This window comes from Ovis canadensis, chromosome 1 (genome assembly GCF_042477335.2).
Source record: "Ovis canadensis isolate MfBH-ARS-UI-01 breed Bighorn chromosome 1, ARS-UI_OviCan_v2, whole genome shotgun sequence".
In the NCBI taxonomy this organism is placed as follows: Eukaryota; Metazoa; Chordata; class Mammalia; order Artiodactyla; family Bovidae; genus Ovis; species Ovis canadensis.
Window position 1 is genome coordinate 116,253,605 of NC_091245.1, and position 13,051 is coordinate 116,266,655.

Genomic DNA, 13,051 nt, shown 5'->3' on the forward strand with positions numbered 1-13,051 from the left:
ACCACATGAGACCTTTAAAGGCAAAGAGTTTCCTCTGAGTGTTTGCAGAAGAAATCTGAGAGAGAAAAGTTATGAAAAGGATCTCCCATGAGGGAGGTTCTCTGTTGCTAGTCTTATAATGGAGGTGAACATGGGCAAGGAACAGTTCTTAGAACTAAGATCTGTTCACAGTTGACACAAACAAAAGTATGGGGACCTCAGTCCTATAACTACAAGAATAAGACTCATTCTCAGCTGCTGACATCTATTTTAACCTTAGCTTGGAACCCAGCCATGTTCTGCCAAACTGAATGTGTTATTTTAAGCTGTTAAATTTGTAGTGATTTTTAAATACAGCAATAGAAAACCAACACAGAGGCTAGTAAGATGTTTTATAGTGTAGTTTATCAAGATTAATTGTAAAAGCCTTGATTTTAGAGATTTAATTGCATTTACACTACTTGCTAAAATTTTTTTTTGTCTTGAAAGTTTGCTCACAGGGAGATGAACACTTTTCATCCCATCCATTGGAATATTAGGTATGTATATCAATATGCGTAGGAAAAAGGGAGTAATTTACTAGAATTGGACCAGGAGAGATGTATACTTAGCTCTTGTCCTTTAGATCAGTATACCCCACGTCTGCAACATACTTGTTGTCACCTAAACATTTGCCACAGCTGAAGTTTATTACATTTGTTTAGTACCAGCTTTGTCTCACTCCCTACTTTGGTGATGCTTGCTCAGTTTGCAAGCAGGTCATACATGCATTCTTGGTTCCTTCACCCTCTTTGATCCTTGTCCTCCAACTCCTAAGACTTGGTATCTGAACGTGTTGTTTTTTTTTTTTTCTTATAAATGTATTTTTTAAAAATAAGCTTGGTCACTGGTCCATTTCTTTGATTCATCATTACTTCTAATTTGAAAGATTAACATAGTGCAGTCCTTACAACACACATACCTGGTACCCATTCAGCCAGCTTTGTCTCTCTGGTAATGATGTGACTCATATAGTATATATAAAATCCTGAGTTCTGGGCATCCTTCTTTTCCATTCAGGAAATAGAGGTGAAACTGCCAGTAGACATCAAGGGGAGAGATCACAGAGTTCTATATTCAGGTGATCATGAAGGATATCCAATAAAACACGAGGAGAAAATTAGTTTGTGCAATAAATATGGCAACTGCTTTCCAGGTGGTGCTAGTGGTGAAGAACTGTCCTACCAATGCAGGAGACATAAGAGATGTGGATTCGATCCCTGGGTGGGGAAGATTCCCCTGGAGGAGGGCATGGCAACCCACTCCAGTATTCTTGCCTGGAGAATCCCATGGACAGAGGAGACTGGCAGGCTACAGTCCATGGGGTTGCAGAGTTGGACATGACTGAAACGACTTAGCATGCATGCTCACTTATGTTTGCAGATTTATATCTGTTGCTATTCAGTTCAGTTCAGTTCAGTTGCTCAGTAGAGTCCGACTCTTTGCAACCCCATGAATTGCAGCACACCAGGCCTCCCTGTCCATCACCAACTCCAGGAGTTTACTCAAACTCCTGTCCAGCGAGTTGATGGTGCTATCCAGCCATCTCATCCTCTGTCGTCCCCTTCTCCTCCTGCCCTCAATCCCTCCCAGCAGCAGAGTCTTTTCTAATGAGTCAGCTCTTCACATGTGGTGGCCAAAGTATTGGAGTTTCAGCTTTAGCATCAGTCCTTCCAAAGAACACTCAGGACTGATCTCCTTTAGAATGGACTCGTTGTATCTCCATGCAGTCCAAGGGACTCACAAGAGTCTTCTCCAACACCACAGTTCAAAAGCATCAATTCTTCAGCACTCAGCTTCCTTCACAGTCCAACTCTCACATCCATACATGGCCACTGGAAAAACCATAGCCTTGACTAGATGGACCTTTGTTGGCAAAGTAGTGTCTCTGCTTTTGAATATGCTATCTAGGTTGGTCATAACTTTCCTTCCAAGGAGTAAGTGTCTTTTAATTTCATGGCTGCAATCACCATTTGCAGTGATTTTGTAGCCCCCCAAAATAAAGTCTGACACTGTTTCCACTGTTTCCTCATCTATTTCCCATGAAGTGATGGGACCGGATGCCATGGTCTTAATTTTCTGAATGTTGAACTTTAAGCCAACTTTTTCACTCTCCTCTTTCACTTTCATCAAGAGGCATTTTAGTTCCTCTTCACTTTCTGCCATAAGGGTGGTATCATCTGCATATCTGAGGTTATTGATATTTCTCCTGACAATCTTGATTCCAGCTTGTGCTTCTTCCAGCCCAGAGTTTCTCATGATATACTCTTCATATAAGTTAAATAAGCAGGGTGACAATATACAGCCTTGATGTGCTCCTTTTCCTATTTGGAACCAGTCTGTTGTTCCGTGTCCAGTTCTAACTGTTGCTTCGTGACCTGCATATAGATTTCTCAAGAGTCAGGTCAGGTGGTCTGGTATTCCCATCTCTTTCAGAATTTTCCACAGTTTATTGTAATCCACACAGTCAAAGGTTTGGCATAGTCAATAAAGCAGAAATAGATGTTTTTCTGGAACTTTCTTCCTTTTTCCATGATCCAGCGGATGTTGGCAATTTGATCTCTGGTTCCTCTGCCTATTGCTGCACTTGAAACTCTGTCACGCCCAGCCCCAAACCTGGGTACTCATTACTGATTTTTCCCAACTATTAAGCTGAAACTCCAATACCTTGACTACCTCATGCCAAAGGATTTGACTCATTGGAAAAGACTCTGATGCTGGGAGGGATTGGGGGCAGGAGGAAAAGGGGATGACGGAGGATGAGATGGCTGGATGGCATCATCGACTCAATGGATGTGAGTTTGAGTGAACTCCGGGAGGTGGTGATGGACAGGGAGGCCTGGCATGCTGCAATTCATGGGGTCGCAAAGAGTCAGACACGACTGAGAGACTGAACTGAACTGAACTGAACTGAATTTTCATTCTGTTGCTGAAATGATCCTTCAGTGTTTCTCTACTAAGCTGCAGATTCACTGGAGCTGGTTGTGATTGGGTTTTGTCATATATGAATCCTGACCAAAGTGGTCTCCTCTTCTAGCTTTGAGAAAGATGAACATGGAGAATTTAGTAAAGGTAGAAACTTTCCTTTATTAAACGTTCCCCTTCACAACAGACCAGAGAATGAAGTCAAATCTGCTAATCAGTATTATGACAGATGTCCTGCCATGTCCACCTCACAGTGCCTTGAGTTTTAGTAGTATAGAGGAAGATCAAGAATTTCTATATACATGGGATCATTAAGATGGGGTAGGCATGCTAAGAAGATGTGAATTTGCATAGAAAGAGAGTTGATTTGCCAAGAAAGCACACTCAACGCTTAGATTAAGTACTATTTAGTTTAAGTTTAGTAGTTACTGATGAAGCATAAGGTAGGAGAGGTATTAAGCTTTTTGCTAGCCCTGAGACACTCTTTGTGGCTACTACTGAAGTGATTTTACAATAATAGAGTTGAAAAGAGAGTTTGATTAATCTCATCCCAGGCAGTCAAATGTGCTTACCTAGGCACTTCTTATAAGTTACAGAAATCAATAAACAATCTATCTTGAGCAAAAATTAGACTTGAAGTCTTAAGTGATCTTATGTTATTCAAAACATAGGGAAGCAAAAATGCAGTATTATTCATACCTCATATAATTGTCCATAGGTCGTATACCAGAAATGAGATGTACAAAAATCTATTTCCCATTTGAAATCAAAGGGAGTCTCAGAGTGAAGAAAGACCAAGTACACTTTTTTTTTTTTGAACTTAATGCAAGGAGGATTGTGCATGCGTAAGTGAAAGCAAAGTTTGGTTCTGAATGCAGACTTTTCTATTTGATTTATTCTGGGGAGCAGGCACTCTGCATCATACAGTACATTTTGCCTGATATCATAACTCTAAAGTCACTGAGCACATATAATTAAAACCTCTCTCTCTTAAAGCATAGCCAAAAACTGTGCACTAACAGTACATAAGAGGAATTCCAATGTAAAAGAAGTTTATGTTATTTTCTTTTATCTAAAAGTTCTTAAGAAAATGAGAACAAGATGCTATACTAAGTGTTCAGGAATCTTGAAACACATTTGTGCATTAAATGTTAGAACTTCAGAAATATCATTCACTGAACTTATATTCATAATTAGGTAATGGATGAATGGATAAAAAAGCTGTGAGATACACGTACACATAGGCACAAACACACATACATCCATGATGGGATGCTATTCAGTCAAAAGAAAGACGGAAATCCTCTCTGGTGACAATATGGTTGGAACACGAGGGCATTATTCTGAGTGAAATAAGACAGAGAAAGACAGATATATATAATACCACTTACATACAGACTCTAAAAGGTGAAACAGAGACTAGATTTGTGGTACCTGGGGCTGAGTAGTGGGGGAAAAGGGGAGACATAGGTCAAAGAATAAACTTACAGTTATAAGAGGAATAAATTCTGGGGATCCAATCTACAACATGATGATTGCAGTTAATGATACCGCATTATATATTAATACTACTTGAGAATTTCTAAGAAAGTATATCTTATATATTCTTCCCACAAAGAAATATTGACTATTGTGTTACATGGTGGAGGTGTTAGCTAATTTTATGTGGTAATTATTTTACAATATGTAAGTGTACCAAATTAACACATTGTACATCTTAGACTTACACAATATTATAGTTCAATTATATCTTAATAGAGCTGGGAAAAAAAAAAAAAAAAAACCAGGGTTGTTTAGCAGTAAGAATGCTGAGACTTGAACTATCAATGGGGGTGTGCTCTGGGCATTTCCAGAAAGATTTATTTATTAATAAATGCATTTTTTCTTTTCAACAGTGGTTTAGGTAAAATCCTTTGTCATACAATGGGATAGGGAATTAGATTTAACTTTTAATGGGTATCTCTATATATTGAAACAATATGACCCAATTCCAGGGTTCAGAAGTTAAAGGAAATAACTTCACTTTTTCCTAAAACATAAAATTGAGTAAAAGTACCAAAAACAAGGCCAAATGACTAGGAAACTACTTATCTACAAGCATCAGGTGAATTTTTCTACCTTGTTTCCTCAGTTATTCACATATTACAAGTATTTGGCTTTTTCAAAAATTGCTAGTAGGGGTAAAGAAGTCTATGTTATAAGGGTGTGCTTACAAATTGTTTTCACTGTTTCATCAAATACCATTCTAGGTTTATAAAAGACAAATGGGGCTTTTGTGTCTGAGGACCTAACAAGAGCAGAGACTGGGAACTGTTTCTGAGCTGGAAGCAAGATACAGCCCAGACAGACAAGAAATGGGTCTGGCATTTAGAACCTTAATCCCTTTGCCTGAGTGTAAGTCCTGCACTGATGCACAGGCTAAATGTTCCAGGGACTGCAGACCTGGAGAGGTCCCATTCTGGGTGCCTGGGAAGCGCCCAGGACCAGAAGATGGACCTCAAACATAGCTGGGGAAGTTTGAATAAGGGAGCCTATGATGGATCAGCAAGAAGCATTCTGGCTGTTGCGAGTGTTGGGATCTTAACCTTCAATTATCCTTCTGGATGGAAACAAACATTTTCTGTATTTGGAAATGCTGGCCACTCTTTCTCTGGAGTGGGATCCCTAAAATGAAGTTAGTGTGACTGAGGGCCTAAATTTTAATTTCAGCTACTTTTATTTTAATGAGCACATGTAACTAGAGGCTGCCATATTCTGCATAGAACTTTCCCATCATTACAGAAAGCTTTATCAGACAGCACTCCTCTAGTCTTTTACCCAGAGAAGCCTAAGCCTAATTGCAAGTGTTCTAGCAGCTTCCTTGACACTAAACTCTAAGAGAACTCCCTGGAGTCAAGATCTGTTGTACCTCAGAAACAGACTGGAACATGTTGAATCCCCATAATATGTATATTCAACAACTGCTAAGAAATGAAAAGCTTAATTTATAAGGTCATTGAAGAACATGCTATCACAAAGTTGAAGTTGACTACATGTAAGAGAACTGAAGGAACTGTTCAGAAGTTGCTATGGGTAAAGAATCCATCTGCAGTGCAGAAGACTCAGGAGACAGTGGTTCAATCCCTGGGTCAGGAAGACCCCTGGAGGAGGGTATGGAAATCTACTCCAGTACTCTTGCCTGGAGAATCCCACGGACAGAGGAGCCTTGTGGGCTACTGTCCATAGCCTCGCAAAGAGTTGGGCATGACTGAAATGACTCAGCACACATGCACGCATGCAAGAAGATGATTGAAAAGAAAATTTTAAAGATGGTGCCATTAGAAGAAAGCATTTGATGTTAACTTAGAGGAAGCCTAGTGGAGACAACTTTTCTTAATGGTAAAATTTTTTTCAGTTTGACCTATTCTGAAAGTTACTTTAGCCTCACTAAAACCTGGAAAGGCTAAATTCCTTTCCACTAGAGAGTCCCTTGGACTGCAAGGAGATCCAACCAGTCCATCCTAAAGGAGATCAGTCCTGGGTGTTCTTTGGAAGGACTGATGCTGAAGCTGAAACTCCAATACTTTGGCCACCTCATGTGAAGAGTTGACTCATTGGAAAAGACCCTGATGCTGGCAGGGATTGGGGGCAGGAGGAGAAGGGGATGACAGAGGATGAGATGGCTGGATGGCATCAGCAACTCGATGGACATGAGTTTGGGTGAACTCTGGGAGTTGGTGATAGACAGGGAGGCCTGGCATGCTGCGATTCATGGGGTTGCAAAGACTCGGACACAACTGAGCGACTGTACTAAACTGAACTGAAGTGCATCATAGGCAGATCATGAAGTTTCTAGGAGACAGAAGAGAGGTCTAGGGGTGGGCAAATAAGGTAAAGCCATTTCCAGAGTAAATCAGGTAGTAGGCATTTCCAGAGGCAGAGGCAGAGGAAAATTTCATAGTTCTATGTCTTTAGTAAAAACTAAAATTGAGCTAACTATAAAATCACAGTAGATGAAGCTCAGTACTTATGTACTGAATTTTGAGCAGTTTAAGAAACCAATATTCCCTGATGGTGGTTTAAATGCTCTAATATAAGGAAACATCTCCACTGCAGATCAGGTAGTTCTTTGATCTCATCTCTGTTGATCTACTTTTTTTTGCTGCACTTAAGCCACTCTTTCCCAAGGTCATAACCTGAGTCTTGCCATCACCAGAAACTATCCATTTCAGACACTTCACTTTCCAACCCAGCATTTCCTATATTCTATGTTCTTCAAAATTTTCTTCTATGGGTATGCTAACATTTGAAAATTATTCCTTTAATTTCATAGAATTTTAATTACACTATGTAATACTGTTTTTATATTCTTTTTATTTTTTTCATTTTACAATATGTCATCACTAGTTGTTCTATATAAGGCTCTTCCCCTAGAGCCAGACATCCTGGAGTGTGAAGTCATGAGGGTCTTAGGAAGCATTACTATGAACAAAACTAGTGGAGGTGATGGAATTCCAGCTGAGCTACTTCAAATTCTAAAATATGATGCTGTTAAAACAATTCCATTCACCATTGCAACGAAAAGAATAAAATACTTAGGAATATATCTACCTAAAGAAACTGAAGACCTATATATAGAAAACTATAAAACACTGATGAAAGAAATCAAAGAGGACACTAATAGATGGAGAAATATACCATGTTCATGGATGGGAAGAATCAATATAGTGAAAATGAGTACACTACCCAAAGCAATCTACAGATTCAATGCAATCCCTATTAAGCTACCAGTGGTATTTTTCACAGAACTAGAACAAATAATTTCAAGATTTGTATGGAAATACAAAAAACCTCGAATAGCCAAAGCAATCTTGAGAAAGAAGAATGGAACTGGAAGAATCAACTCGCCTGACTTCAGGCTCTTCTACAAAGCCACAGTCATCAAGACAGTATGGTACTGGCACAAAGACAGAAATATAGATCAATGGAACAAAATAGAAAGCCCAGAGATAAATCCATTCACCTAAGGACACCTTATCTTCAACAAAGGAGGCAAGAATATAAAATGGAGTAAAGACAATCTCTTTAACAAGCGGTGCTGGGAAAACTGGTCAACCACTTGTAAAAGAATAAAACTAGATCACTTTCTAACACCTCACACAAAAATAAACTCAAAGTGGATTAAAGATCTAAACATAAGACCAGAAAATATAAAACTCCTAGAGGAGAACATAGGCAAAACACTCTCCGACATAAATCACAGCAGGATCCTCTATGATCCACCTCCCAGAATACTGGAAATAAAAGCAAAAATAAACAAATGGGATCTAATTAAAATTAAAAGCTTCTTCACAACAAAGAAAACTATAAGCAAGGTGAAAAGACAGCCTTCTGAATGGGAGAAAATAATAGCAAATGAAGCAACTGACAAATAGCTGATCTCAAAAATATACAAGCAACTTATGCAGCTCAACTCTAGAAAAATAAATGACCCAATCAAAAAATGGGCCAAAGAACTAAGTAGACATTTCTCCAAAGAAGACATACGGATGGCTAACAAACACATGAAAAGATGCTCAACATCACTCATTATCAGAGAAATGCAAATCAAGGCCACAATGAGGTACCATTTCACACCAGTCAGAATGGCTGTGATCCAAAAGTCTGCAAGCAATAAATGCTGGAGAGGGTGTGGAGAAAAGGGAACCCTTTTACACTGTTGGTGCGAATGCAAACTAGTACAGCCACTATGGAGAACAGTGTGGAGATTCCTTAAAAAATTGCAAATAGAACTGCCTTATGACCCAGCAATCCCACTTCTGGGCATGCACACCGAGGAAACCAGAATTGAAAGAGACACATCTACCCCAATGTTCATTGCAGCACTGTTTATAATAGCCAGGACATGGAAACAACCTAGATGTCCATCAGCAGATGAATGGATGAGAAAGCTGTGGTACATATACACAGTGGAGTATTACTCAGCCATTAAAAAGAATACATTTGAATCAGTTCTAATGAGATGGATGAACCTGGAGCCGATTATACAGAGTGAAGTAAGCCAGAAAGAAAAACACCAATACAGTATACTAACACATATATATGGAATTTAGAAAGATGGTAAGGATAACCCTGTATGCGAGACAGCAAAAGAGACACAGATGTATAGAACGGACTTTTGGACTCGGAGGGAGAGGGAGAGCGTGGAATGATTTGGGAGAATGGCATTGAAACATGTATACTATCAAGTAAGAAACAAATCGCCAGTCTATGTTCGATACAGGATACAGGATGCTTGGGGCTGGTGCACAGGGATGATCCAGAGAGATGATATGGGGTGGGAGGTGGGAGGGGAGTTCATGATTGGGAACTCATGTACACCCGTGGCAGATTCATGTCAATGTATGGCAAAACCAATACAGTATTGTAAAGAAAAATAAAGTAAAAATAAAAATTAAAAAAAAATAAAGTAATGAATTCAATATGCCAGCAAATTTGGAAAACTCAGCAGCGGCCACAGGACTGGAAAAGGTTCGTTTTCATTCCAACCCCAAAGAAAGGCAATGCCAAAGAATGCTCAAACTGCTGCACAATTGTGCTCATTTTACATGCTAGCAAGGAAATGCTCATAATCCTTCAAGCTAGGCTTCAGCAGTACATGAACTGAGAACTTCCAGATGTACAATTGGATTTAGAAAAGGCAGAGGAACAGAGATCAAATTGCCAATGTCCCTTGGATCATAGAGCAAGCAAGGGATTTCTAGAAAAGCATCTACTTCATTGACCACACTAAAGCTTTTTACTGTGTGGATCACAACAAACTGGAAAATTCTTCAAGAGATGGGAATACCAGACTACCTTACCTGCTTCCTGAGAAACCTGTATGCAGGTCAAGAAGCAACATTTAGAACCAACATATAACAATGGACTGGTTCACAACTGGGAAAGGAGTATGGCAAGGCTGTATATTGTTACCCTGCTCATTTAACTTCTAGTCAGAGTACATCACACGAAATCTCATGCTGGATGAATCACAAGCTGGCATCAAGATTGCTGGGAGAAATATCAATAACCTCAGATATGCAGATTATACCACCCACATGGCAGAAAGCAAAGAGAAACTATAGATCCTCTTGATGGAGAGGAAAGAAGAGATTGAAAAAGCTGACTTAAAATTCAACATTCAAAAAACTAAGATCATGGCATCTTTTCTCATCATTTGTGGCAAATAGATAGGTAAAAGTGGAAACAGTGGCAGATTTAATTTTTCTTGGCTCCAAAATCACTGCAGATGGTGATTGCAGCCACAAAATTAAAAGATGCTTGCTCTTTGGTAGAAAAGCTATGACAAACCTAAACAGTATATTAAAAAGCAGAGACATCACTTTGCTGTAAAAGGTCCAGATAGTCAAAGCTATGGTTTTTCCAGTAGTCACATATGAATGTGAGAGTTGGACTATAAAGAAAGCTGAGCACTGAGCAATTGATGCTTTCAAACTCTGGTGCTGGAGGAGACTCTTAGTGAGTTCCTTGGACACTTAGGAGATCAAATCAGTCAATCCTAAAGTAAATCAAGCCTGAATATTTATTGGAAGGCTTGATGCTGAAGGTGAACCTCGACTATTTAGGCCACCTGATGTGAACAGCCAACTCATTGGAAAAGACCCTGATGCAGGGAAAAATTGAGGGCAGGAGAAGAAAGGGGCAACAGAGAATGAGATGGTTGGATGGCATCACCAAATCAATGGACATGAATTTGAGCAAACTCTGGGGGATAGTAAAGGACAAGGAAACCTGGTGTGCTGTAATCCACTGGGTTGCAAACAGTCAACATGACTTAGCAACTAAACGATGAGCATCAACAAGGCTCTTCTAACTTTTGAAATGTATTACTAGTTCCTTAATTTTAAGGCATGACCACATTTCTTTGATATGGCATACCTTTAACCACTTACTGCAAATTATTGTGTTATATTTTCATTGTCAGCCAATTTCCATTGAGATTTCTTCTTTGAATCATGTTATTTAAAGATATATTAATTAGATGCTTGAAATCCAAAGATTATTGGTTTCTTTAGTGAGAAATGACATTTAGAGATCATAATATGGGCTCTAGTGGTGCTTATTTCTTTTTGGTTTGGGCCTCTTCTGGCCTTCTTCAATGAATAAAACTAGGAAATATGTACTAACTTTTAAAATATATGATACAAACTGAAAATTTAGAAAAACAAACAAATAGTATGTTGATTAATTTACTAACACTCGGAATATAGGGATTTATAGTTATCTTTTCATTGTTGATGTCTAGCTTTCGATGTTATAATAGGGAACAAGCAACATAGTCTCAATATTTTTGAGTTTGCTGTGATGTACTTTAAGGTCAATTTTGGTAATTATCTCTGTGTTGTTGAAAGAATTTGTATTCTGAAGTGCACAGTGCTCTGTTGATTAAATAAAATTTACTAATCATGTTCAAATCTTCTATATCCCAATACCTGTTTGTCCTATTAGTTGTTGAGAAAAAACACTTAATTTTGCATAATGATTGGACATTTTATGTTATTCTTCAATTCTGTCAATATTTCAAAATTTTGTCTCTGTTTTGGGTTATTATTAACCATAAAGAAGTTTAAATTGTTTTATCTTCCTGGTGAATTTACCTTTCCATCATTTTAAAATGTCCTCAGTTTGCAGCATTGATTCTTGCCTTAAAGTATGGTATTATTTGTTATTTAATGTAGCTTTCCATCACATGCACTTGAATATTTTTTAAGTGCTAGGCTGGTATTATTTTGTCACAGTTTATAGAAATAATTTGATAAAAGAGTTATATTCTTCTTTCAGGGGATTTAGTTTGCATCACAGCCTACTAGGGGCAAAGTAATTATAGATTTTTAGATAATTTAGGCAATACAGGTCAACGCCTATAGATTTTAGATTTGAGCTAATTCAGTATTTGAACAAGAACCTCTTGAATGCTGAATCACTGTTACTACTTTGTAGCTTTTTCCTGTTGAGCACAGAGGGAGGAAGGGTCACTAGCACACTCCTTATTGGTAGTCCCAGGACTCTGATTTTGTTTTCTTGTCCTCTTTCAGCTTCCTCTCCTGGGAACAGGAGATGCTGCAAAGAGGAAATTTCCTCAAATGCTGTTCTCAACTCTTTGGCTTACATTCTTCCGGATCTTGGTTGCATGATTAGTTAGAACTTTGTTATATTTATAATGACTCAAGCAGATAAATGTGTGTATCTGTGTGAGTATATCCCAGCTTTTCTAGTTGCTTTTAGTGGAAGGGTTTGTCAGAACTCTTTAATCCATTCAATATGGTTTCCATGTCTACAATTAACTACCATCATGTTGGCTACCATGTTTCCATATTTGATTAATATTTTCTTGAGTCTCATCTTACTTGAATCCTCAACAGCATTCAACACCTCTGGCCATTCTTTCCTTCTTGAAACTTACTTTTCTCTTGAGTTTTATAACCCCACACTCCTTTTTTCCTTACCTCTCAGACATCAGTTTTCACTGATGGCTTTTCCTTTTTTACTTTACTTCTAAATGTTGGATTTTGTATAGCTTTCCTTTATTTTCCTTTTATGTTTTTCCTTTTATTTTCCCACATTCTCAACTAAAGTGGTTTTAAATAACAGTTTAAAAACCTGAAGTTTATTGGTAAGTAATCTGCTTCTTTCTCACCGCTCATCAAATTTTTCACTATCCCCTAGATTTTCAACCTCCAAAATTCTCCCCATTCCTATTGGCACCACCCAAATCAAAGCTTTATTGATTTCTCATTTGAACTAAGGCCGAACATTTCTAACTGACCTCCTTGCTTTTACTCTTTTCTTTCACTTCAATCCATTCTTCATATAACAGTCAGTTTTCTTTTTAAAATATGTGAATTGGATCTTGTGTTTTATGTGTGAAACATGTATAATATCATATGTCAAATGAACCGTCAGTCCAGGTTTGATGCATGATACAGGATGCTCAGAGCTGGTACACTGGGATGACCCAGAGGTATGGTATGGGGAGGGAGGTGGGAGGAGGGTTCAGAATGGGGAACATGTGTACACCCATGGTGGATTCATGTTGATGTATGGCAAAACAAATACAATATTGTAA

General features: G+C 38.3%; 1 pseudogene; it reads right to left on the reverse strand.

Annotated features, from left to right (window-relative positions):
- Positions 1-12,678, reverse strand: part of LOC138438994 (large ribosomal subunit protein eL15-like) — a 33,822-nt pseudogene extending 21,144 nt beyond the window's left edge.
- Between the last annotated feature and the right edge of the window lie 373 nt (positions 12,679-13,051).